Below are 27,515 nucleotides of genomic sequence, written 5' to 3' on the forward strand. Positions count from 1 at the left end.
GTGGATCTGGAGCAAAAGTTACTAGTTCAGGTGAACTCACTAACTTTTATTTTTGTATTAAAAATATAAGAATATTTAGTTTGGAACACAATTCATTAGTCTAGTTATTGTGTATATTAACTTGAAATTATGGTAAAAACCTATAAACTTAAAATTTTGGATTCGGCATTAAGACCAACGGCGAAGAGACTTAACTATTGGGAAACTTATAGTCATGTTAAACTGTCCCACATTGATTAAAAAATTAATTGTTATCTCCTTATATGATATTATGCAATATTCATTTCATGAGCTACCCATGAGCTAGCTAACTGCAATTGCAATGCAATTGTTTTCATGCAAAATCAGTACTGCAAAAGGAATTTTGCTACATCGAGGGGCTTTTTAACATTTTAATATACTTATATGTATCTCATATAACTTTTTTTTACTTATATCTTGATACACCTTATTTTTCAAAATTCCTTTATTACAGCTAAAACAACCGCATATATATATATATATATATATATATATATATATATATATATATATATATATATATATTGCCTTATATCCGTCGAGACTTTGAGCAGTTCTCTTGTGTGATATATAGTAGAGTACGATTTTTTAAACACGTTTTCAAAAACGTTTTTCATTCTCAAACCAGACATTCAAAAAAAAAAAAAATATTAGACAAATATCCATTTTTCAAAGGTAGAAGTCAAATCATGAAAAACATATTTCGTGTCATACCAAGTTACCACCTAACTTTTGTTTCTCTGAAAAACAAATTGTTTTCACAATTCTTTTGAGTCAAATATGCATGGTCGTTTCGACAACGAAGTGACTTATTATTAGTCATTTTTCAATTAAGTAATTAAAAGTTAAGTTCTGGAATGGGTTATTTCTTTGAATCATCACTACTTGTTTTTTTAGTGATGGAACAAAGAGAAACATAATGTAGAAGAGGTACTAAGAATTCAGAATGTACAGACTGAATTTGCACATGTAAGTGAATAAGACGGTGTTTTTAGGGAATCCAAGTAAACCCTACGGAGTGCTGTGAAATCATTTCCAAGTGGACCCTACACCTACGGTGAGTCTGAAACCAAAATAATGAATTTTTGGATTCAAAAAACAATTCTAAAAAAAAGTCACCTTTCTAACTAAAATGCAATATTATACTGCATTTTAGTTTAATAGAATTATAGCCGTTAAAGAAAAATGCAGTATAATAATACTGTGTTTTACTTAATAATTCTTTTTTTTAAAAAATGTAAAACGCAGTATAATACTGTGTTTTACTAAAGCGCAATATTATACCGCGTTTTACTTCTTTTTTGGGCCCACCAATAAGTGTTTTGCGGATAACTGACATAAATAATTCATTTTTTGTGTGTAAAACGCAGTATTATACTGCGCTTTAGTAAAATGCAGTATTATACTGCGTTTTACTAAAGCACAGTATTATACTGCGTTTTACTTCATTTTTGGGCCCACCAATAAGTGTTCGGCGGAAAACTGACATAACAATAATTCAAATACATAAAACGTGGTATTATATTGCGTTTCACATAAAAAAATTCTGCACCTAGGCTAAGACTTGCCTTATTTAAAGGTGTTAGGATTTTATGAAAATCCATTTAAAACTTTTCTTCAAACTTCCGTTCATACTTCTCTTCTTGTTATCCTGTATTTTTTTATAATGTCTGAAAAGCCAAAAATAAGGGTTTCATTATATTGGGGGGGGGGATGAGGTTGTAATGGAGAATAACTCTGTGAGGTATAGTTCACCTCGACAGTGTCATGTTAATTTACCACTTACAATGGAGTATGATAAATTGGTATCCTTGTTATGTAAAAAAATGAGTGTGAGGAAACGTTCGATGAACCTTAAAGTAACCGGTAGATTTTCGTATTCTGTGACTCCGTAAGGGTTTGCTTATTATTCTGAGTTTAACATCGAAGATGATGAAACTCTTAGAGATTTTTTGCGGATTCCGGATAAATACAGGGAATTTATTGTAATAAAATTGTTGGAAATGTACGTCAAGGTTGAAAACGTTCCCAATAATGAGGGTGTGCATAGTAGGGATAACCCCCAGTCATCGGGTGGTTATTCTAGAGCAGTTTTTGCCGGACAGATTCCTGATGAAAGGGCTTTCCTTAATTTAAACTTGTCACCACCGGCGAATGAGCAACGAGAAAATAATTTTTCGACTTTATATAATCCACAAGATGTAATGACCCGGCCGGTTGTTTCATGAGTTACCGCTCTATTTCCCTCATTTCTGCTTCTTATTGCTTTGTTTATCAGTTCTATGTGTAATCGGGTTGGTTGGCTCACGTTCGGAAAGGTTTTGGGAAGGTTTAAGACACTTAGTCTCTTTTGAGAAAGCTTAAGTTGGAAAATGTGTTAGAGGGCTCGGATGTGAGTTCCGATGGTTCGGATAGCTTCAGGAGGTGATTTGGGACTTAGGAGCGTGATCAGAATGTGTTTTGGAGGCCCGGAATAGATTTAGGCTTGAATTGGTGAAATTGAATTTTTGGCGTTTTTCGGTTGATAGGTGAGATTTTGATGTAGGAGTCGGAATGGAATTCCGGGAGTTGCAGTTGTGCCGTTAGGTCATTTGGGATGTGTGTTCAAAATTTCAGGTCATTCAGACGTGGTTTGGTATACTTTTTGAATAAAAGCGTAATTTGGAAGATTTTGGAAGCTTAGGTTTGAATCAAATGTATTTTGGGTGATTCGATGTTGTTTGAAGTGTTTTGAAGATTGATACAAGTTTGAACGGTAGTATGTGACTTGTTTGTGCTTTTAGTTGAGGTCCCGGGGGCCTCGGGATAATTTCGGATTGTTGGCGGAAGATTGGAGTTGGGTTGTGGCAACTGAAGTTTTCCATTGCTGTCATAACCGTTTCTGCGGCTAGGGCACCGCAAGTGCGGTCTCGCAGAAGCTCATTAGGAGTCGCAGAAGCGGAAAGGGGATAGGAAGGCTGGAGCCGCACCTGCGATGGCACATGTGCGGGCAGTGCATCATAGATGCAACGTCTGAGGCTTAAGTGAAAAACCGTAGAAGCAGTTCATTGACCGCAAATGCGGTACCGCAGAAGCGGTATCTAGGCCGTAGATGCGAAATCCCTGGGCCAGAAGGTATATAATGTTTCGTTCGTGAATTTTTGGCTAAGTTCTCCATTTTTGAAGATGGGAAGTGAGCTAGGGCAGTGAATTCAAGGGAAAATCGAAGAGATATTTGGGTAAGTTCCCTAAGACTCATTACTTGAGTTTATGATCATTTTTCCATTGGTTAATCATGATATTAGTGGAGATTAAGGGTTAAAATTGGGGAAACTAGGGCTTGGTATTGGAGACCTAGACTTGAGGATTTGAGGGGCCATTTGTGGTTGGATTTTGAGACTTTTGATATGTATGAACTCGTGGGGAGATAAGGAATCTACTAATGTAAATTTTATCGAATTCCAACACGTGGGCTCGGGGGTCGGGTTTTGGTAAATTCGGGATTCATGTTGTAAATTGATTTATTTCGCTTGGGCTTCGTTCCCTTAGCATATTTTGACATCGTGATTCTGATTTTGGATAGATTCGCGCGAGTTGAGGCCGATTCGAAGGGCAAAGGTATCGCGGGCTAGAGTTTGGACCGGATTGAGGTGAGTAATAATTTTAAATGTTTTCTTGAGGGTATGAAGCCCCGGATTGCCCATCGTGGTGCTATATTGAGGTGACACACACGCTAGATGACGAGCATGGGGTTGATCACCGTTAAGGATTGTGACTTATTCCATCTCGAATGATTGTTTTATCGCGTAGTTGATTGAAAACTATTTGCTATCATCATGTTTTGGGCTGAATGCCATATTTGGGCCTCCTGCCAACTATTTGGACCCTTAGGGGTTTTTTACTAATATTTCCTCACTGTTTTGACTTTATACTTATACTCAGTCATGCTATATTCTACTGTTTTTATAACTCAGCCATATTTACTCTGCTTTAACACTTAAAAAGGTATTTTTAAAAGATATTTTGGGCTGAGCATCATGTTTTACGGTTGCCCGAGTGGCTTGTGAGATTCTGACTGAGTAAGGCCGATGGCCTATGTTGTGAGGAAACACTGATTATGATTTATGAGGCCGAGGTCCTGGGATTTGTACGCCACGAGGTGGCTTGTGATATGAGGCCGAGAGCCTATGTGATTTTGCCACGAGATGGCTTGATATTACGCTTGGGCCATAAGGGGCCCCTCCAGGAGTCTGCACACCTCTAATGAGCGCGGGTACCCATTGTGATGTGAAATATAGCCCGAGGGACTGGTATTGTTCTATGATATTGCCCGAGGGGCAGATTTTGTTGACATTGTACCCGAGAGTCGGTTCTTTATGCATTTATCTTTCCTAGTTGCTTGTCATTTACTTGCTTAATGTGTTAAAAAGGCTATTTTAAGAAGTTTAAACTGAACTAAAGTGACTTTACGTATTTTTTACCGCTTCACTATTTTTACTGGCTTTTACTGCTTCTTTATAGTCTGTTGATGTGCCTTTATGTGGTTTCTTATTACTCAGTCTGCATTTATTATTATTTCTCACTGAGTTGGAGTACTCACTTTACTCCCTGCACCCCGTGTGTAGATTCAGGCACATCAGGTCATGCTTGCGAGGGTTGAGAGCTTTCCAGCAGGCTTCGGAGATTCACTAGGTAGCTGCCCGGCGTTCGCAGCCCAGTGTTTCTCCCTCTATCTTACTTTCTTCTATTTTAGCTATGTAATAGTCGAGTAAACACTTTTAAACTTGTAGTAATATGATAGATGCTCATGACTGGTGATACCCCTATGTCGGGTTGTGTTGGACTTATTTTTCCGCAATTGTACTATTTCACCTTATCTTTTTGGGATATTTATTATGTTTAAGATTTAATTGTATTATCTTAACTGCTTAAAAATGATTTGGGAATGTGTCGGCTGGCCTTATTTTCACGAGAGGCGTCATCACGACTGGGTCCGGGTTTAGGGCCGTGACACAAGACGACTAGTAAATTTCAATTTTTCTACGCTTTAGCGATGTTTATTTTATGTTTGAATTGGATTTATACTAACACTTATATTTTTAATAGGGGATACTGTACAGATATGAATTTTACAAGTTATGACCCTGCTCCTAGTTGGAATATGCATAATTCTGGTGTGTTGGACGACGATGGTCCATTCAGGAGTCATCACCAACAAGAAAATGTCCATCATGGAACGTCAACACAGTACGACTTGTAAATAAAGTGATATAGCTATATGTAAAGTATTTATCTAATTGAGTAGCTTATCATTTTGTTTTTTTTGTGCAGTGAAAACGAGCAACTTGATGTTCCTGACCTCACACAGTTGCCCATAGACGGCGTATTGACTCGTGATTTGGCAGATACATAGAGTCAGGAAGATGACAGTGATTATGACAATAATGCCGATGAGTCTGGAGATGACACACCCTTCCCTGATGAGGGTGATGAGGAGGAGGAAGTGAATGTCGAACCTGAGCTGACGAAGGAGCATGCTCCTCCACCTCCCGTTAGACCAAGAGTGTACGAGTCCCACGTGCCGTTTCACGAGCGGAATATTCCCTACCTTGATAATTTTCCAATTATGCTGGACGTGGATGCCCTCACAAAGGATGATGACGAATTTCAGTTAGCAATGTGAGATGAGTCTAGACCAGCGGTGCTGGCAAAGGGCATGTATTTCCCCGATAAAGCTCGCCTAATCAGGGCTGTAAAAATCTACAGCGTAAGAGAGTGCCGTGAGATGACGGTAAGGGAGTCAACTATGGAGGTATACAAGGCTGTATACCGTAGAGACTTTATGGGTTGTCACTGGATGTGCCAATAAGAAGAAATCAAGGTTGTGGAAAGTGGGTAAATATATTAGCACCCACAGATATGAAATGGACACATTCAATGAGAATCACTTCAACCTGGATGTAGACTTAATTTCTTTTGTCTTGATTCCATACTTGGAAGTGTCCATTAGGTTCAAGATTAGAGAGTGTATTATAGCCGTCCACCAGGAGTATAGGTGTACTATAACCAAAAGAAAGGCATATCTCGGGTGCAAACGTGCCTTTAAAATTATTTATGGTGACTGGGATAAGTTATTTTCATCCCTGCCTAGGTACATGGCCGTACTGCAACACTTTAACCCCAGGACTGTTGTTGAATGGAGGCATGAGCGGAGTCCGGACAGACCTGAATATATTTTTAACTATGTGTTCTGGTCATTTAAACCAGCAATTGATGGTTTTGTGCATTGTCGTCCTGTAATTTCCGTAGAGGGTACTCATGTCTATGGAAAGTAAGATATTAAGCTTTTGATTGTAGTTGCAGTAGATGCCAGTGGACAAATATTTCCACTAGCTTTTGCCATTTGTGCCAATGAAAGCGAAGAGACGTGGACGCTTTTTTTGAACCACTTAAAGCAGCACGTTGTCAAACAACGTTCAGGTATTTGCCTAATATCTGATCGACATGGTGGTATTTTAAGTTCTGTACGGCATTTTCCTGAATGGCAGGAACCCTATGCATACCACCGTTACTATGTGAGGCACCTGAAGGCCAATTTCCAGAAGAAATATCACGACAAGGCCTTGCATGATTTAATGTGGATGGCTGCAACTGAGCACCAGCAGTGCAAATTCACGAGGCGTATGGAAGCGATCCGACAGTTAGATCCACGAGCTTATACTTGGCTAATGGGACATGAGCTTCACATGTGGCATTGCATGCTGATAGTGGCAGACGATAGGGAACCCTGACTACAAATGTGTCGGAGTCATTCAATGGCTTGTTGAAGTTTGCACGTGGATTACCTGTCACTGCCATGGTCCGGATGACATTCAAACAGATTGCGCAGAGGTTTGTTGAAAGGAATAGAGCTGCATCGGTATTGATGGACATAGGTGTTCAATTTATGCCAATACCGATGAGAAGATTTGAGAAGTACAAGAGGCGAGCACATTGACATTCATTTTTACAGTACGATCACGACCGGGGTATTTTTGAAGTTCGCACCAATATCCGCGGACACCGGGGGAATAATCTACAGATGGTGAATGAAGCCAGCAGGTTGTGTTCATGTGGGAAATGGACTATCTACCACATGCCGTGCGTACATGCCTTGAAGTGCTTTCATCAAGTTGGTTTAGGGGCAACAAACTATATTGATAGGCAATACAATATTGTTGCATACGTAGACACATATAGTGGACAGTTGCAGCCATTGGGTGCTGAGCATTATTGGCCGCTGGAACCTTTTAAAATGGTGTGTAACAAGGACTATTTGCGCAAGATGCAAGTATAAAAGAGAACACATATACGGAACCAAACGGATGTTGGTGGCACCGTTTATGCGCGTAAATGTGAAATATGCTCGCAAACAGGACACGACCGTCGTAAATGTCCTTCAGCTTGTGTGGGTGGCGGTGGTAATCTAGCTCCTGGTGCAAGTTCGTCGAATATACCCAACTATCAAGGATACACTTAGTCTTTTATTTTCGTAATGTTTTTTGTAATAAGTGTCTGTACTTGTGTATGTTGCAATATCTATCAAATAAAATTATATTCCACAATCTTGTTACATCTTATTTTTTAACATGACCTTTTGATTTGAGATAATGATATGGTAGTTCAAACATTCAACTTATTGGTGTTAGTAAAGAAGACCAATCTGAAGATTGAAATTTCATAACATAATATTCGAAAAGAGTACAATAACCATAACTAAAGCAACATATATGAAGTTTTTTTTTAAAAAAAACCTAAAATCAAGACATCCTTTATTATCCTTCTTGAAAATTTGCTTCTTAAAATGGCCGATGTCTTAAAAAAGGAATCGAAGAAAATAACTAAAGCAACATACAAGAAAATAAAGGATAATAACAATAGGAATGATTTAATATGTATAGCGCGGTACAATACTACGTTTTGTACCGGTAAATATGGAGATAATCTGTCTCGTCGGTGATGTCAGGGTGCAATACCTCCAAATGATATCTGATAGCTATCACAGCAATACGACTGCCCCCTCTAGCTGCATCCTCACCTTGTGGCCTAAACCAGTAAACTGCTGTAGCAAGTCCAAATACTGGGCACGCGTCATAGATCTCATAAACTGAGGCAGTGCAACGACCAGTCCATCAGCACGCAACCCATAAAAAACTTGAACATCCTGAAGTGTGATGGTGGCCTCGCCACTGGGCAGGTGAAAAGTGTGCGTCTCCGGTCACCACCGCTCTATCAATGCCGTGATCAGAGACCAGTCGAGCTGCAACCGCCCAATCTCAAAAATCCTATAGAAGCCCGTATTAATGAGGCGCTCGACTACGCGAGGATGGAAAGCTCTCTCCCTTAAAAAGTCCCACACATCGTCCGGTCTTCTGGCGTGGAGAGTCTGATCCACTAGCTGTCCCTTTCATACGTAGGCGGACCTATGATCGCCTCGTAACACTAATATCTGATCCGAGGCTGGTCCAGGATGCGCAAGCGGCATGTCCATATCGTCTACTGTAAATTAAACAATATTAATTGTGTGTTTGTGTTATAATAACGAATATTTAATTATTTAACTGGACACATTATATATCTATGGGTTCCAAGCTCGATATTTGAGGTCCAGTAGCACCAAGCTATCCTGAATTCTTATGTGTGTCAATTTCAATATTTTTACAATTTTGTTTGTATTATAATAATTAATATTTAATTATTTAACTGGACACATTATATATCTATAGGTTCCAAACTCGATATTTGAGGCCCAGTAGCACCAAGCTATCCTGAATTCTTATATGTGTCAATTTTAATATTTTTAAAATTTTGTTAGTGTTATAATAATTAATATTTAATTATTTAACTGGACAGAGTATATATTTAGATATTTGAGGCCCAGTAGCACCAAGCTATCCTGAATTATTATGTGTGTCAATTTAAATATTTTAAAATTTTTGTTAGTGTTATAATAATTACATATTTAATTATTTAATTGGACAGAGTATATATCTATGGGTTCCAGGCTCGATATTTGAGGCCCAGTAGCACCAAGCTATCCTGAATTCTTATGTGTGTCAATTTCAATATTTTTAGAATTTTGTTAGTTTTATAAATTAAATATTTAATTATTTAATTGGACAGAGTAAATATCTATGAGTTCCAGGCTCGATATTTGAGGCCTAGTACCACCAAGCTATCCTAAATTCTTATGTGTGTCAATTTCAATAATTTTTACAATTTTGTTAGTTTTATAAATTAAATAATTAATTTTTAATGGGACAGGGTATATATCTATGAGTTCCACGCTCGATATTTAATTTGACAACATATATTAATTTGTTAGTTCTGTGTGTTTGTTTTATAAATTAAATAATTAATTCTTGTAAATGTAATTGAATAGAATTTGTAGTTATACAGAGACTCTACGCTAAAAGACTCTATATTTTATCACGCTAAAAGACTCTATATTTTATTACACTATAAGGCTCTATATTTTACTACGCTAAAAGTGCACTATTCTTTAAGCAAATAAATAATCTAAACATATGAACATAACATTTATGAAATTACATATAAAACAGTAAAAGAAATTTATAAATATTTTTATTAACAATAAAAATTATTTCTCAACTTTTAACTATTTTTTTAAACACTACTAATTTAATTCGGATAAAAATAACATACAAATTTAATCGAAAACAAAATACAAAACAATGTGGAAACACATTCAAGGAAACAAATATGCATTATTATACAAGTTTCGACATAAACTAAATCGGAATACCTCGATTTATATTTTTAGAAATGTCGGAAATTTGAAAATTTGAGCCCGAAACAAGGAAACCACAACAATCGAAGGCTTGGGTTGTATGCGGGACCTACAATCTTCACTTTTTGTGTGACGGGTGGGGTCGACTCGATTTTGTTTTTTAAAAATCGGTGGGGTGGGGTGGGGGGGGGGGAGGGGGGACCACTGGAAATGGCTGGTTTTTTTTAATGAAACCTTCTGGTTTATGTCGTGGGGAAGAAGGAGAGTTTAGAATTTAATAGGAAAACGCAGTATAATACTGCGCTTTACTAAAACGCAATATTATACTGCGTTTTTCTTTAACGACTATAATTCCGTTAAACTAAAACGCAGTATAATATTACCTTTTAGTTAGAAAGGTAACTTTTTTTTTAGCTGTATAAAGGTATTTGGAGTCCAAAAATTCCTTATTTTGGTTTCGGACTCGACCTAGGGTTGTGCCCTCTCTCAAGTGCCTTTCTTCCGCAAAAAGAAAAAGAAAATTGGTTCCAAATTCAGTGTTCTGAATTGAATTTACTTGGGATCGTTTGGCACTTACAGTTATGCCCGAATTTTTTTATTTTATGTCTCATACAACTGATACTAATTGTATGAGATATCTTTTTTTGTCTCATTATTTTGTGGACTCAATTTTTTGTGGATATGTAAGATTAGGGTCCACAAATTTGTGAGACAAAAAGCAGTCTCACACAATTAATATCAGTTGTGTGAGACACACAATAAAATTTCTCCAGTTATGCCCAACTTAATTATGTTTAACGTAAATTTTGATTATCAAATTAAGATATAGAATTTAAAGAATCAGGCCACAAAAAATGTGACTAAACCAAGGTAATTGAACTTTTGTTAATGGAAAATGGATAATGCATCTTGACACCGATGTAAGTAAAAAGCGAAATACATAAAGCGCCCCTTTAAATTGTCCATAACGATCAATCAAACACCTCAATTAACCTCTTTATCATTTAGACACTTCACTTGGTTTGGTGAAAAGTAAGGAATGAGGATTTTTCTTTTTTAAATGTATTTTTTTTTGTTAATTATATGTATCAAATTACATGTGCCATTTATTAATTGGCTCGTTTGCCATGTCATTGGCAAGTGTAACTCACGCATATGATGTGCTGCATTCGAATATTTATTTGATCTACTTAATAGACACTTGAAGTGTTTAAATGATAACGGGAACAGTTGAGGTGTTTGGTTGATCGTTGTGGACAACTTAAAGGGGCACTTTATATATTTCGGTTAAGTAAAATAACTAAATAAGTAAAGAACAAGAGAGAGACTTTTATTGATCGATTCCAAGTGAATAAGAGCTGACGAACATTAGAGACGTTTGAGAGAATTGTCATTAACATTTCTATAATTGCAATAATAATCTCGTGTATCAGAATAAGAATGTGTTACAAATTTACAATAGTGAGGAAAGGGGAGTATTTAAGGGGTATATATACTCCGAACAATATTTATCTCGGGTGCTTGATATCATCTGGTTGGACTACTCCGAACAATATTTATCCGATATATAGTTGTTGCATCCGAAGTTAATTTTCAGTTGTCTGGAGTTGATTAAGTTGCTCATTTGGTTTGCCACATTGTGAACGGGCAAAATTGGGGATAAAGTTACTCCCGATTTCCCGATAAAGAAATGAGAAACAACGTGATTCGATGCTGGCTCGGGTAAGGTCGAGGGTGCTCGCAGATCGGAGCCCGGGGGTGGATGAATGATACGTCGGGAATCGAGCATGGCCAAACATGGGAAGAATTAAGCTCGAGCAAAACGAAGTATCGGGGTTAAAGAGGACAAACGAGGAGCCAAAATATCCGGCATCAGCCGAATATTACCGCACGGATCACGCCCGATATGAACTGCGGATCGTGTTTTCTTGGGAAAAAAATGAAGGAAATGATTTTTTACCTTTTTTTAGACTTGTATTAGTGTTAAAACTCTACTATATAAAAATAATTTTTTTATTTTTTGGGTCACTGTTGGCACGCATATCAAAGCAATAGTGTTACTTTTGAGTTGCAACCGAGCTCCATTCCGAGGGCCCATTGGAACCTGTCTTTAGCATTCAAATCTAACGCCATGCTTAATTACTTCGTCACATTTGGCTTAACCGTTTTGTTTTCCTTTAATTCAATCACTTGCTATTCTTTGGCCATTCGTGTTAAGTTAAACCACGTACATACAAATTTAGTTGTAACTTATTTTAAGGGTAAACAGTTTGGCGCCCACCGTAGGGCTAAGGATAATAGTGGTGATTTAATACGAATCTTCATAACACACTCTATTTTACTGTTGCTATTTAAAGTTTGATTTCAGGATTATTCAATACGTCAAATTGTCAATCTGCTCACTTGAATGTTGACGCAGAGTCAGGCCACTACGGTGAAAATAATAGCATGGTGCCAAGCAATGACGTACTCCCTATCGAACCTAATGGCGTTCTAGTCACTGACATATTCACAGGTTGCTGTCAACATCTACCTACCGACTGATCCCGATAACCGCATCACGGGGCACCCCGGCTATCAGCTCGCGAGACACCCAAAGGGGGAGGTGACGAAGTTAGCTTACGTTTGATTTTTTGAAATGTTACAAGCTCAGCAAGTTGCAATAGCACAACTGCATAGTCAATCACGCACATAACATGGCCGAACCTTAACGAGTTGGAGAGGATACTCGAATGGATTATCACAGAACCTGACGGGTTTGGACCCTGAAAAATTTTGAGGTGATGAAAATGCTCGAAGCACTGACGAAACGGGTGGAATCCGGCGAAAAGATGATAGAGGCGAACGACAAGAAGGTGAAAACTTATAATTCGAGGGTCGATCAGATCCTGGGAGAGCCCTCAATATTAAGGGAACCGAATTCAAAAAAGTTAATTCAGAATTCTTTCCCCCCGAGTGAAACATCAAAGCCAATTCCGAAAAGATTCTAATGCCCGATATTTCCAAATACGATGGGACCACAGATCCAAACGAGCATGTGACCTCCTGTATGTATGCGATAAAAGGCAATATCCTCGAGGATTACGAGATCGAGTCAGTGTTGCTGAAGAAATTTGGAGAAAACTTATCCAAGGGAACAATGATATGGTATCATAACTTACCTATAAATTCTATTAATTTGTTTGTTATACTTAAAGATGCCTTCGTTAAAGCCCATGCCAGTGCTATCAAAGTTGAGACGAGGAAATCAGACTTGTTTAAAGTCAGGCAACGGGACAACGAGATGCTTAGAAAATTCGTGTTGAGGTTCCAAGTGGAACGGATGGACCTGCTCCCGATTGCAGATAATTTGGCCATTCGGGCATTAATTCAGGGACTCAACCCTCGAAATTCGATTGTGTCTCAACAATTGAAGCAAAACTTGGTAGATTACTTAGCGGTTACCTATGCCGATGTCCACAATAGGTACCAATCAAAGATCAGATTCGAGGACGACCAACTAGGGGCTTCCTTGGGGCCGATTTACCCTAATAGAGCAAACGACAAGCCTAAAAGAATAGTGGATCAGGAGTCGAGACTGCCCCGAGTTCGATACTAGCCTTATAACTCAAATAGAAGGGGGAAACAAATCCAATTGCCATCTGACCAGGAACGATAGAAGAGATGCTCATGGTCTAAGCAATCGAGGGATGATGAATAGAAATGGTTTCGACAGATAACCCGAGGTCAGAGATGCCCCGAGGCTATCGGACTATAACTTCAATTTGGATACAGTGAGTATAGTATCATCCATCGGTCAAATCAAGGAGAAAAAGTGGCCAAGGCCACTCCAGTCCGATCTTGCAAAGAGGGATCACAATTTGATATGTAAATATCATGGTACTTACGGGCACAAAACCGAGGATTGTCGACAGTTAAGGGAATAAGTGGCTCGTTTGTTCAACAATGGACATCTTCGAGAATTCCTAAGTGAGCGAGCCAAAAACTATTTAAAAAATAGGGACGCCAACAAGAAGATTGAGTAGGAAGAACATCAACACGTGATTAACTTGATTATCGGTGTGGGGGGGGGGGTGGGAGGAGGGGTTAGATGTTCCATAAGGACCAATGATAAAACGCACCAAAGTATCTATCACAAGAGAAAAACAGACTCGAGATTATGTCTCGGAGGGAGCAATCTCCTTTAGTGATAAGGATGCCATAGACATCATTTAACCACACAATGATGCACTGATAATATCTATGCTTATTAATAAATCTTGATTTAAGAGTGTGTTAATTGATCTAGGTAGTTCGACTATCATTATTCGGTGGAGAGTCGGGGATCAATTGGGGCTATTGGATCAGATCGTGCCACCGGTTAGAGTATTGAACAGGTTCAATATGGCATGCGAGACAACGAAGGGTGGAATCACCTTACCGGTCAACACATCCAGAACCACACAGGAGACGAAGTTCTATGTAATTGAAGGGGATATGAGGTATAATGCCTTGTTCGGTAGATCAGGGATTCACAGCATGAGGGCGGTATCGTCTACCTTGCATCAACATTTTTCCTACCCTAGGTGGAATAAAAATGGTCTACGGGAAAAAATTAGCTGCAAAGCAGATGTTCACTATCGAGGAAGTGATCCCGGTACCTGCGATCATGACATCAAAAGGTAAAAGACTAGTCGAAAATAAAGGAACCAAATAGCAACCACAGAAAGGTACACCTAGGCATGAGGTTAACCCCGAGCCGAGGAAAAACTCATTGATTTTCTGAAAGCTAATGCCGATTGTTTTTCCTAGTCCCACTTAGACATGACAAGAATCCCACCAGAGATAACTACTCAAAAATTGAGCTTGGATCCAAACTTCCACTCGGTCAAACAGAAGAGGAGGCCACCGTCCGAAGTCAAGCACTCACTCATCAAAGCCGAGGTATCTAAGCTCTTAAAAATAGGTTCCATTAGGGAAGTCAAATACCCGGATTGGCTAGCTAATGTAGTCGTCGTACCTAAAAAGGTAAAAAAACTTAGAATGTGTGTAGATTATAAGGACTTGAATAAGGAATGCCTGAAAGACTCGTTTCCTTTGCCTAACATCGATCGAATGATCGATGCGATGGCAGGGCACGAAATGCGGAGTTTTCTCGACGCCTATTTTGGGTACAACCAAATACGGATGGACCCGGGTGACCAGGAGAAAACTTCTTTCATAACTAGGTTCGACACTTATTGTTATAACATGATGCTGTTTAGTTTAAAAAATGCTGATGCCAAGCATCAATGACTAGTTAAAAGAATGTTCGAGGAACAAATAGGAAAATCAATGGAGGTTTATATTGAGCATATGTTAGTTAAGTCCTTGTGAGCAGAGGAACATTTAAAACATTTGCAGGAAACCTTTGACATATTAAGGGACTACAACATGAAGCCGAACACAGAAAAGTGTTCCTTCAGAGTCGGCTCGGGCAAGTTCCTCGATTTCATGGTATCTAATCGAGGAATAGAGATCAACCCGGATAAAATAAAGGCCATAGAAGATATTATCATGATTGAAAACTTCAAGGTGGTGAAAAGGCTGATCGAGCGGATAGCCGTATTGGGTAAATTTATTTCTAGTTCATCGAATAAAAAGAACCAATTTTTCTCGTTACTATAAAAAAGGAACGACTTTTCTTGGACCCTAGAGTCACAAAAGGCTTTAGAGGAACTCAAGCGATATTTATCAAGTCCTCCTTTGCTATACACCCTAAAGGCGAACGAGCAGTTGTATCTTTACTTGGTAGTATCTGAGGTAGCGGTAAGTGGTGTCCTGGTTTGGAAAGAAGAAGGTACACAGTTTCCTATCTACTATGTCTATAGAACCTTAGGTGATGCTGAAACGAGGTATCCACTTCTAGAGACATCAGCGATTGCCTTGTTAAGAACATCTATGAAACTAAAACCATACTTTCAATGTCACCCTATATGTGTCGTGATCTTGTATCTGCTAAAGGATGTCATGTATAAACCCGACCTCTCAGGTCGGTTACGATAAAGAATTATTACTTGCCTTAGGGACTACTTGGGGGTTTGGAACCTATTCACTGACAGTGCTTCCAATGCGAAAGGGTCCGGCTTGGGAATCGTATTAAAACCATCCATGGGTAATATAATAATGCAATCTATTAGAACTATGAAATTGAGTAACAATGAAACCGAATATGAGGCTTTGATTGCAGGTCTAGAACTAGCTAAAAGCTTGGGGGCTGAGGTGATCGAAGCCAAATGCGACTCCCTTCTCATTGTTAAACAAGTTTACGGAACGTTCGAAGTCAAAAAAGACCGAATGCGGAGGTACTTGGATGAAATACAAGTTGTGTTGCATTGATTCAAAGAATGGACGTTACAACACGTGACCCGAGATCATAATAGCAAGGCCGATGCTTTGGCTAACTTAGAATCATTAGTTGACTCTGTTGAATTTAACTCCGGAGCAGTGGTGCAATTGATGAGCTCAGTGATATATGATGGTCATACTGAGCTAAACTTAACAAATTTCACTTAGGATAGGAGAAACAAATATATAGACTACCTTCAGAAGAGGAAACTGCCATCAGATCCTAAAGAATCAAGGTCCCTTTGAACTAATGCTGCCATGTTCAGCTTAGTTGGTGGCCAATTGTATCAAAGGTCATTTTTCGAATCGTTATAAAGATGCTTGGGGCCCAAGGAGACCGATTACGTGATAAGGAAAGTCCACGAGGGTACTTGCAAAAACCATATGAGAGAGGAATTGTTGGCTTGGGAATTAATCAAGGCAAGATATTACTGGAACTAAATGGAAAAAGGTGCGAAGGACTTTGTTAAAAAATGCAACGAATGTCAAAGGCATTCCCCGATGATCTACCGGCCGAGAAAACTGCTTCACCTAGTCCTTTCTCCTTGGCCATTGGGGGATGGACATCATAGGCCCTTTACCATGGGAACCCAGAAAAGCATAGTACATTTTTGCTCACGACAAATTACTTCTCTAAGTGGGTAGAAGCTCAGGCGTTTGAGAACGTTAGAGAAAAAAAGGTTATTGACTTCATTTGGATCATATAATATGCCAATTAGGTGTGACAATGGGAGACAATTCATCGAAAACAAGATCAATAAGTTCTTCGAAGATCACAAAATAAAAAAGATTTTACCGACCCCTTATCACCCGAGTGAGAACGATCAAGAAGAGTTGACAAACAAAACTACATAGCAGAACCTAAAGAAAAGGTTGACCGACTCAAAAGGAAAGTGTAAAGAAATTCTGCCCAAGGTTCTTTGGGCATATCGATCAACTTCGAGGTCGAGTACCGGTGAAACTCCGTTCTCCCTAGTCTACGACACATAGGCTTTGATTAGGGGTAGAAGTGTGAGAACTGAGCTTAAGTTTCCGATATGCTATAGAGACATCGAACAACAAGGCCATGCCATAAGCCTAAATTTAGCGAACGAAAGGTTGGAAGTCGTTGTAGTCTGGTTAGCAACTCAAAAGCAGTGAATGTGAAGATACTACAATCGAAGGGCAAACCATCGACACTTCCAAGTCGGGGACTTGGTGTTGAGGAAAGTCACACTGCATACCAAGAACCTAAATAATGAGAAACTAGGCCTGAACTGGGAGGGATCGTACAGAGTCACCGGTATAACTCGAAAAGACTCGTACCAGCTTGAGTTCGGAAATTGTGTACAACTGCTAAACAATTGGAATGTGGCACACTTAAAGCAGTATTACTGTTAATGTATGAATACATAAAATTCTTTAAGGTTTATTATGATTTGAACAAACCCATGAAGGTACTCAGTCGAAGTCAAGTCCAAGGATTAGGTCTGAAGGCGCGTATTACATTCTTTTTCCTTCGACCAGTTTTTTTTTCGAATTACATTTTATGACAAGGTTTTTAACGAGGCAACAGTAAGCGTGCTACTCTAGTTTGAAGATTAGTCTAAAACCGGGATTGCGGATTGCCTGTATCGGATTAATAGTACTCGAGGCCTCAAAATTCAGCCTCAAGTACCAGGGGACTATGACACCCTAAGTCATGAAACCAAAGATCTAAGCTCGGAAATTTAGAAGGCAATTCTATTCAATATCAAAAGCCAATGCCTGAATAATAAGATTTATATTAAGGTCCAAGAGGGGTTGCTTTGATGGTAAACAACCTCCACTTCCAACCAAGAGGTTGTGAGTTCGAGTCACCCAAGAGCAAGGTGGGGAGTTCTTGGAGGGAAGGATGCCGAGGGTCTATTTGGAAACAACCTCTCTACCCCAGGGAGGGGTAAGGTCTGCATACACACTACCTTCCCCAGACTCCACTAGTGGGATTACAGTGGGTTGTTGTATTAAGGGCCAAATGATCAAACGAACCGTGCCCACATAGCTCGTTCTTGCCATGGAGGATAGCTTATGTATCTTTGATTACTTACACAACATTTAAAGCAATACAATGAGAAATTCGCCTTCTATGTGTCATCGGTTCACGTTCGCACGAGCAATGTTATCGTTATGTCACTTAGAACGAGTATTGGGTTCAAAACCTCCTAGACCCACGAGCCACCATTAATTGAGGGCATGAAATCCCGAAGGTGGTAAGAGTCCACGGGACCATGCCCAACCACCTAAAGACCCTTAAGCCTACGATTTGCCGAGGGCACTAAGCCTACGAGGTAAGGCCTAAATATAAAATGCCACAGCCAACTTAAAATACAAAGCCATTGGAGTTTCGATAACGATATATAAGTGACTCAGAGACGTTTGAGTTCGTACACATAAAAAGTAAGGTCCTTACATGTTACACCCCATATTTTCGTACATAAAAATACGCCAAAAGTAAATTAATGAGAGACCGGAAGTGAGATGTCACGTCCCGCAGTACTACATTATGACGATGTTGCACCTTGTTATGTTGTACGTTGAATTTGTCGTAAGGTAACTGACACCAGTCCAAGGAAAGGATTATTTGGAGATTATAAGGATTATGCTATTTCAAACAAGTAATAAGTAAATTCGTAAAGGTGAAAGGGGAAGAAAGTCAAAGAAAATGAATTTTCATCTAAGTTTGGCATGTTAGGATAAAATACGGTTAGAGCTAAATACTCGGTATTTATGAACTAGTACCATACAAGGTACCACATGATCGGCTATTTGTGCAAAGATCCCAATTAAAAACATGAAGGCCCAATATGTCCACTTAATCTTGCTTAAGCCCAAGGTAAAATGTTTGTTGTGAGTAGGCAATGTAACAAATAATCTTTTGTAATCTAAAAATAAAATAAAATACTATTGCTCTTTCAACTTAAAATCTAATTCGACGTCATGGGGACATTGTACTTTGTCAGATTGTCTTTGAACTTAATCTTTCATAAAATTTGGAAAATTTAAGGTGCAAGACATATATGAATTATTTGGGAAATTTTGTATCTTATTGAGGGGGGCAAACCCACGTGTATTTATGAGAATGTGGCAGCAAACTCTTGTCCAAGTGATGACTCTTATCTATAAAGATAGTGACACCTAGCTTTTTAGCTAACATTTCAAAGATGTCTATTCAACATCAAGTACACTTATTCAATGGTATTTTAGGATCTCCTCTTCATAATATAACCTTCAAAGTCAGGATAACCTTCACAAAACTTCAACAACAGATTTTCAATCTTAAAAGGGTTTCCAATCTTCTAAACTTTTGACAATTGGTTCAAATGCCATAGTGAGGGGAACGAAATTCCTCTTCAAATGGGTTACCAAAATTTCACACCCACAGTAAACTACTTAAACCTGATGGTAATTAGAAGTCAAGAAGTTGGAGCTGTAAGCAATTGGAGGATGCAACCTAGTGAGCAAACTATTTGTGCTATTTAACGGTAATTGAGATTTCACGCAAGAATTCAAGAGTTCATGCCGAAACATTTCTTAAAATCTTAGTAACGGGGTTTTTCCATTCGAAGGAAGTACGGTGCAATCTTCTCCAAGAATATTATACGGAGTTTTTCCTATTTCAGATATGTTAAGGCTATCCCTTCTTTCCTTTGGCATGATCCATACGATACGAACGAAACGTGCAAATGCACAAATTCCATGAATGACTCTACTCATAGAAGTAATAGAAATATCTATGTTCTTTAATTTCCATGTGTCATAATATTTTATCAGCTGTTCATGGGTCTCAGAAAAATACAAAAGTTGAAAAGATGTTACTTTATGACATTGCTCAAGAGGCAAAATGGTCTTATGATATTCCGAATGATTTTATTGACGTACTTTTCATGCATTGCATTCATGTGCATTGACCCATGACCAGATGGCGTTATATACGTGTATATATGTAAATATATGTATATGGGATATGGGAAAAGGTTACGGCGTTATATACGCACCACCACCTGATCAGCTGGTATATGATGATGATGTTGCCCACAGTGGCTGAAATATGATTCAAACGACATTATATACGCATATATGGGTATGTATTCAAATGGCGTTATATACGCATATATATGTATGTATTCAAATGGCGTTATATACGCGTATATATGTATGTATATATATGTATATGGGATAAACGGCGTTATATACGCACCACCACCTGATCAGCTGGTATACGATTATGACTTTGCCCACAGTGGCCGATATGATATGATGGGATGCCCTTAGAGGCTGATGATGTTATGAAACATATACCTATGCACGACCTGACATTCATACGCATATGCATGAAGCTGAAAGTAAGTTATGATTTACAAAGTTATTCAAACTTACGGGTTGAGTCATGTACTCCATATGTCTTCCATGTCTCCTATGTATTTATTTATGTGCCTTACATACTCGGTACATTATTCGTACTGACGTCCCTTTTGCCTGGGGACGCTGCGTTTCATGCTCGCAGGTCCTGATAGACAGGTCAAAAGCCCTCCAAGTAGGCTATCAGCTCAGCGGAAGGTGATGGTGCGCTCCATTTGCTTCGGAGTTACGTATTTGGTTAGTATGATTTAGACGTCTATTGTTTGGTATGGAGGAACTCTGTCCCGACCTTTGTGACACTTATGTACTCTTAGAGGCTTGTAGACATATGTCGTGTACGTGAAAGATTGTACGGCCCTGTCGGCCTATGTTTGAGTTTATAAATGACTATGTTAGCCTACTAGGCCCATATGTCACATGTATATAATGATGTATTAAGAAAGGTACATTACGTTGGTACTCGGTCAAGTAAGGTACTGGGTGCCCGTCGCGGCCCATCGGTTTGGGTCGTGACATTACACATTTTAAATTCATAAGAGATTATGTTCGATCTGGTCAAGTCAATCAGTCTCGAATACTTTAATAAAGACTTCTTTTATTTTATATCAGATCCTTCGAAGTCAAAGCAACTCGGAGTCCGAGATGAAACAATTTAAGCAAATTTTACGCTAAGGCATCGATATTTTCTTATCCAAGCAATATTACATATCCTATGTCCTAAACATAAGAAAATGCAGAAAATTAAAGGACACAAAATGTAGCCGAATTCTTAGCCGGTATATATATATATATATATATATATATATATATATATATATATATATATATATATATATATATATGTGTGTGTGTGTGTGTGTGCGAAAGGTATTTACAAAGGCACGAGAAAACGGCCCCAAAACACAAAATGTACGAATACAAAAAACAAAACAAAAAAAGGCAAAAATAAGCTAAGGCATTTCCTGCCTAGCCCCACTCACTATCCAAACCCTCGGGCTGGTACCTAGCCTTGGTCTCGGCTTCAAGCCTCTTGGCCTCTTTAATCTCGGTCGCGAAGTCAACTCCTCGGGCTTGGATATCCTCGAGAGTCTCTCTTCGAGATAACCATTTCACATACCACCTTCGTTATAATATGGGCTTCAGCTACCTCTACATCATTCTTATACTGGGCCAGCATTTCCTAGGCTTCCGAGACCATGTTTGAAGACACCTCCAATTTGGACTTCATCGCAGTATATTTTTGGCCGAGAGCATCCCGTTCTACAACGGCTGAGGCAAGTTGCACCCGGAGCTCCTCATTCAGCCGAGACCATTTGTCGGCCTTTTCTCTCATCACACGGAGCTGCACTTTGGTCGATGCTAGGTCCTCTTTGGTAGCATCCTGCTCTAACGCTAGGAGATACATTTTGCCCCTCAACTCGTCAACTAAAGCTCTGACCTCCTCTATTTCAGATTTAAAATGGTCAATCAGTGTTATTTTCTCCTGGATCTGCAAGGCTGCGGCGTTAGCATTTGTGTTTAATCTCTCGTTATTGATCTCAAGAACTCTTACCTTTTTAACTAGAAGGGCATGGTCCTATTTGGCTTTCAAAGCCTCCTTTTGGGCTTTCTCTAGCTCGTCTTGGAGGACGGAGCGGTCCACCATGTCCCTAAGGACTTCCTGCTTCTGCTCATAGAGATTTTTGTATATCTCTTTTTGCTGGACCAACTCCTTGATCTCGAACTCGAGGTGACTCACCCTCCATATTGGACCGGTTAAAACTTTCATGGTGAAGAGTCGAGGCCTGAGACATAAAGAAAGAGAAATCATTAAAATATCGTTATGGCAAAGAACTGTTTAAGATAAAAAGAGAGGAAGTTACCCTATTTAGCGCCTGCTGAGCCTCGTTGAAGAGTCTTGGCCTGTCTACCTTGTTCATCTTCACTTGGTCCTCTTCGATTACCAAGGAATGAAGATAGCTAGCTACTCTAACTGGCCCGGATAGCATGCTTGTATCTAGGGGTGTTCATGATGTAGTTTGGATTGGTTTTTCCCTAAAAAGTAACCAAATCAAGTAAGTCGGTTATTCAAATGTTGGAATCAAACCAAACAAATTAAGTCACGTTTTTATCAATTCGGTGTATGTCGGTTTTTGTCGTTTCTTTTTTGGATTTTGGGTTATTTATCATTTTTTTTCTTAAATATGATACATACATTACTAAACACATATTCCGGCGACTACATTTTTAACATAACATTATGAAACCAATTGCTCTTTAAAAAATCTATCATTTACCAAGATGTATTGATGATGATTGAACCAAATAGTGATGAATAATTTTAGGACTCAAGTAAAAATAGATTATTTTTAACATGAAATAAATTCTTGTATTTAACAAAAAAAAACTAACAATCAAACTAGAATGTAAAGGGAAAGAACTAGATTATTATAATAGCAAAGAACTAGAAAAGTACAAACTATTAAAATGTAATATAAAATTTTAGAAACTTTGTACAAAAATATGCATATATATATATATATATATATATATAGATGTAATAATAAATTTTAAATAGCTACTTCTATATTCGGTTTGGTTCGATTTTTTTTAATTAAATCCAAAACCAAACCAAATTTGATCGATTTTAAAATTTTAAAATCAAAACCAAACCAAACCAAAAAGTATCAATTTTTTGGTCGGTTTAATTTGAATTTGCGGATTTTTATGAACACCCCTACTTCCCTACTAGTATCAGCCGGTACTATGAACATGACCGTCTTCTTCTATTTAGGATCCACACTTGGGGCTGGAAACTGCTTCTCGAGCTTTGGGCTCGAACTCGGCCCAGCTGGCCCCAGTTGCACGACTCTTTTCAGGATCTCCAGATGGCTAAAACTGGAGTAATCCTCCAGTATGCTGACGTTCACGCCCTCGAAAAATGTGTTAAGGGCCTTATCCACAGCCCAGTACGCCTCGATCGATTTTTCTGTGGTGGCCCGAGCTTCGTCTAAAATGGCCTCCATATAAGGCGGTGTCCCTAGAATGTGGATAACATTGGCATTTTCTAAGGCTGCCCCCTCGGAAATTGAGGAGCTTCTTGCAAAGCGATAGAAACTTGTTCTTCTTCGAGCCCTCGACCCGAGGAAGACTCAGCCTTTCAAGCATCTCCCTCCAGGGCCTACAGATCCTGGTCGGCATCGATCAACACGTGAGTGATGAATTCCAAGTCATCGTCATCTTCGGGGAAGTCCTTGAGTCGATGAAGAGCCTCGAGGTCTGGGACCTGGGCACCCATTGCTCTTTTTTGTGCTCTTTCTGACCCTAAGACTTTTCTTTTTCTTAGCCTCAGCAAGTTCGTCCAAGGATTTAGGAGACCTTTTCTTCTTCTTCTTCAACGTCCGAGGAGTCAGGAGAAATTTTCTTCTTCTTCTATTTCTCCTCCCTCTTCGCAGCAGCTTCGGTAGTAGGTTGTAGTGAAGCAGAGGGCTTTGTAGATTGGGTCGAGGCCATGGCCCAAGTGATTTCCTGTAGTTTAGTGGTCTTAGGCAAACCTGTGGAAGGAAAAATATTAGTCAGAATAATGGCACAATAAGAAATGGCCCAAAAAAAAGTTCAACCAAAAAGGGGCCGGAACTCACCATGAGGACGAGCCTCCCACCTGCCTTTGGAAAGCTTGCGCCACTCCCGCTCGGGATAGGTGAGTTGTTTGCATATGACCTCGATCCACTCCTTAAAATGAGGGACCACATTGGGGACTCGGGCGATAGTTGCATGTCAAATGAATCAAATACTGAGAAAAGAAGAGTAGATTCAAAAAAGTACTTTGACAATTTAAGAGAGAGTAAACTTACGTTTTGAGTTTCACTTTTCAGGTAATGACATAAACTCGGAAGGAATGAGGTCCTAGATCTTTATCTGAACAAACTTTCCCTGCCAGACTCGGTCCCTGTCCTCGTCTATGTAGAAGAAGGGAGTTTTTTTTGCCCGACGGGCAAGCTTAATAACCCCCCCACCCACCCTCAGAAGATCCGGGGGATTTCGAGTCATAGCATGTGGTCAATTGAGAACCTAGGCTCCTCCGAGTTGTTCGCAAAGTGACGGAAAAGTATCACGATCCTCTAAAAAGACGGATGAATCTACCCGAGGCAGATTTTATACCTCTTATAGAACTCGAAGATCACCGTATCCATCGGAAAGAATGGAAAAGGATAAGTGTAAACGCTTAAATATCCTTCCATGTGTGTCGAGATGTCCTCATCGGGACTGGGATTTGCAGTCCTCTCGGACTACTTATAGCGTTTCCTAGATGATGGAGCAAAAATACCTTCACGCCTCCTCACCTCGATCTCCTTGTGTGAAGGCATTATCGACCTTGAAGTCGTTATTTATGGAGCAGCCTCCGGGGATGAAATATATAAGGGGAGGTCCCGAGCTACTACTGGAAGTGCTTCCTCGATGCCTGTAGCTGGGGAAAAAGTGAAAGGTGCAGCACTTTGGGGTACCGATTTCGAATCGAAGTCTTAGCCATCTCAGTTTGAAAATATGAAGGTTTGAAGGTTTGGTCTGAATGTTTGAAGATTTGATATGAAGGTTTGAAGGTAAAATATGAAGTTTTGAAGATAAGAGATCAAGGTAAGAAGATGTGAAGAAAAGAATATGAAGATTTAAAGGATTGATAAACAGATGAAAAACTCGAAGGTAACTCAAGAAGGTTCGAAATTAGAAAGTAAAAGTGAAAAAGGGAAACCGGGGCTCTTATAAGGAAGGAATAATGAATGCATGACGTTTCACATTAGATAAATGTCGAGGATGATCAACCGGCAGCTGGTGCATGTCCAAAATCAGAGCGACGTGACTGATGAGACGTTTTGACTCGTCAACTTGCTTATGGTGTACCAAGGAAGGAATCAGGGTCAATTAGTCACTTCTCATTGTTCCTATAAATCTACCCTCCTAAAAGTGAAGGGACTATTTGTATACGAGTAAGGCCGAGTGTGCCCCATATCGGAGCACGTGGGTGGATGAATGATATGTCAGGAATCGAGCATGGACAAACATGGGAAGAATCAAGCTTGAGTGAAACGAATAATCGAGGTTAAAGTGAAGATGGTTAAAGATGACAAACGAGGAGCCAAAATATCCTCCATCAGCCGTGTAAGCACGTAAGTTTTGATCCGCACAACTTATAGAAGTAGTATTTTAATAATATTTATTTACTTTCATTTTAATAGGATTTCAGTCAACTTTTAATTTTAATTTTAAAAAAGATGGTTAAAGATGACAAACGAGGAGCCAAAATATCCTCCATCAGCCGTGTAAGCACGTAAGTTTTGATCCGCACAACTTATAGAAGTAGTATTTTAATAATATTTATTTACTTTCATTTTAATAGGATTTCAGTCAACTTTTAATTTTAATTTTAAAACATAAGTTTAAAAACACAAAAATAGTTTTATAATGTTTATATTCTTATATATATATATATATATATATATATATATATATATATATAAGCTTATATATATACTATACTATATATACAATACCATTTATTTTCATTTTAAATATAGTTGACCTTAATAGTTTATTCTTATTAACTAAGATTAATTAGTATATTTTGGTAGTATTTTTATTTTTATTTTTATTCAATAAGAAAGAATTGAATTTGGGTCAATGGGGAGCTAATTTTTGATTTTTAGTGGCCCAACAAGATAAATGCCCATTCTTCCTAACCCATTAGCCCACTCTCCACTTAAAATGCAAGATTTAATCTTAGTCATCTATTACCCTCTAATCCAATGGCCATCATTCCTTCCCACCTCCATATAAAATACCCAATTATGGAAACCCTACCCTAATTCCTCCAACTTGAGAAACCCCCCTCATTTCTGGACCACACTGCTGTCTCCTCTTTCAAGAAAGGCCAAGGTGATCTCATGTTCTGACCAAAATCAGCTCCACACCAGAAGAGAAGGACATAATTCCATCAAAGCAAAGAAAATAAAAATGGTAAAATAAAAAGTGAAACCAAAAGGAAAAACAACACAACCTTCTCTTCAAGCACAAGTGAAATAGTGTGACGACCCGGCCGGTCGTCTTAAGAATTTATGCCCCGATCCCCTAATAATTGCTTACCCGAGTTTATTTCTGCTATTTTATTTTGCCGGGACATTCAGTTTTGAGTTTCGGGGAGTTTTGGGACCCTTAGTCCCTAAATGAGAGCTTAAGTGTTGGAGAGTTGGCCGTAGTCGGAATAATGTGAAGACGGCCTCGGAATGGAAATCCGATGGTTCCGTTAGCTCCATTAGGTGATTTCGGGCTTAGGGGTGTGTTCGGATTGTGTTATGGAGGTCCGTAGCTAATTTAGGCTTGAAATGCCGAAAGTTGAATTTTTGAAGTTTCCGGTCCGATAGTCAGATTTTGATCCGAGGGTTGGAATGGAATTCTGGAAGTTGGAGTAGCTCCGTAGTGTTGAATGTGACGTGTTTGCTAAATTTCAGGTCATTCGAACAAGGTTTGGTAAACTTTTTGATCAAAAGCGTATTTTGAGAAAATTTGGAGTTCTTAGGTTTAAATCCATGGTTAATTCGAGGTTTTGATGTTATTTTAGGTATTTTAAGGATTGGTACAAGTTTGGATAGTGGTTTGTGACTTGTTAATGCCTTTGGTTGAGGTCCCGGAGGCCTCGGGATAATTTCAGATGATTGACGGAAAGATTTTTGAATTTAAGTTGCAGCTTTACCTGCTTGTTCTGTCATAACCGCACCTGCGGTTTAGGTTCCACATGTGCGGCACCGTAGAAGCGGCTAAGTGGCCACAAAAGCGGAATTTGGCCATCTCTTCAGGAACCGCAAATGCGGGTAATTCACCGCAGAAGCGGTATCGCACCTGCGGGAGGGTGACCGCAAATGCGGAAAATGGGCCTTAAAGTGAAAGTCGCAGATGCGACGAAGTCTCCGCAGAAGCAGTCCCAAGGCCGCAGATGCGGAAATCGCTGGGC

Source organism: Nicotiana tabacum, chromosome 3 (assembly GCF_000715075.1).
Source record: "Nicotiana tabacum cultivar K326 chromosome 3, ASM71507v2, whole genome shotgun sequence".
In the NCBI taxonomy this organism is placed as follows: Eukaryota; Viridiplantae; Streptophyta; class Magnoliopsida; order Solanales; family Solanaceae; genus Nicotiana; species Nicotiana tabacum.